At 41.8% G+C, this 1,267-nt stretch overlaps 1 pseudogene; it reads left to right on the top strand.

Annotated features, from left to right (window-relative positions):
- The first annotated feature begins 217 nt into the window (after positions 1-217).
- On the top strand, positions 218-834 carry LOC117147223 (annotated as a pseudogene).
- Positions 835-1,267: the final 433 nt, after the last annotated feature.

The raw sequence follows: 1,267 nt of genomic DNA, 5'->3' as shown, positions 1-1,267 counted from the left end.
GTTTTCGCCGCTGCTAGTTGGCTAAAACCGTTGTCGCTTCTTAGCGCGCACTAATGTTAATTTAACATTTTGGCCTAATCAAAGGCCATTTTTAATTAGCCGCCGTCCATTTGCACGCTTTTCCCCGCTGATCTGCGTGGATTTTCCGCTAACCTCAAATGCTGATGAAGAAATGCCATGACAGAGTTGCATTTCCGATGGAAACCCCTTTTGGAAAATGAAACGGGGCCATCGTGCATTCATTAGCGTGTCGTTGGGATCTGCTCTCCACTTTTCTCCTGCTCCTTCTCCGCCTCACTCCTGCTCCCCATTTCTCTCGCTTTTGCGCTGGCTGGCTCTCTGTGGGCAAATGGAAAAGTCGGAAAAGTGGGAAAAAGGAAAATCAGTGGCGACCGGACCGCGATAGAGTTATCAAACGTAGCCACAGCGAACTATTAATGAAGGCGGTGGTGCGGGGGGACCTGCTGCGAATTCCGGGGGGAAAGTGGGCGGAAAACGGTGGGTGTGGGTTACACTTTACGTGCCACTGCACACATTGTGGCAGAAAGGGATGGCAAGATGTAAAGCGCACAGAGAGAGGTAGAAGGATAGATTCGAAGCGCTAATTACGTGGTCATTAATTGCGCTAATTATTTTTCATTTTGCCCCCGTCCCCCTTGTCGCGTCGCCCTCAGGTTTTCAATTTCCATCCATTTCCATTTTGCGTCATTTGCATTCCGTTTGTTCCTTGTCTCCAGGTTCCCCATTTTGTTGTCCTGTTTTTTACGCCTTGGTATTTTCAATTTGCAGCCCGTTGTTCCCGAGGGGGGAATGCAAAAAAAAAAAAAAACGTGAAAAATGAAAATGCAGGGCAGGTGACTTTTCCTCTGTTCCATTCCATTGCATTTCTCGTTTTATCGCATTTTTTGCTCGGCTTCACTTTTTCAGCGTTCTTTCCCATTGAAAAATATTTGATCACCACTCTGTTTCCTTTCGTTTTAAACCAGGTTTCCATTAGTTTATTTTCTGTTGTTTTCTTTAAACAATCTTTCTGATTTCACTTCATTTTTATCTTTAAACATATGCCTTTTCTATTATGGTTTCTAATTTATGGATCTTTCCATTTTTAAATGTGGATTCATTAGTTTTAGCAATACGATATTGCAAATGTGAACGGACTTCTGTATTTCTGTATTTAATATTTATCATATTATTGGCAATATGATTTATTTTGTATGTACCTTTTTTGCATTTCTACTTTTAATGCATAACTAATTGTTTTATATTC

This window comes from Drosophila mauritiana, chromosome X (assembly GCF_004382145.1).
Source record: "Drosophila mauritiana strain mau12 chromosome X, ASM438214v1, whole genome shotgun sequence".
NCBI lineage: Eukaryota > Metazoa > Arthropoda > Insecta > Diptera > Drosophilidae > Drosophila > Drosophila mauritiana.
This window is presented reverse-complemented; position numbering and strand designations above follow the sequence as displayed.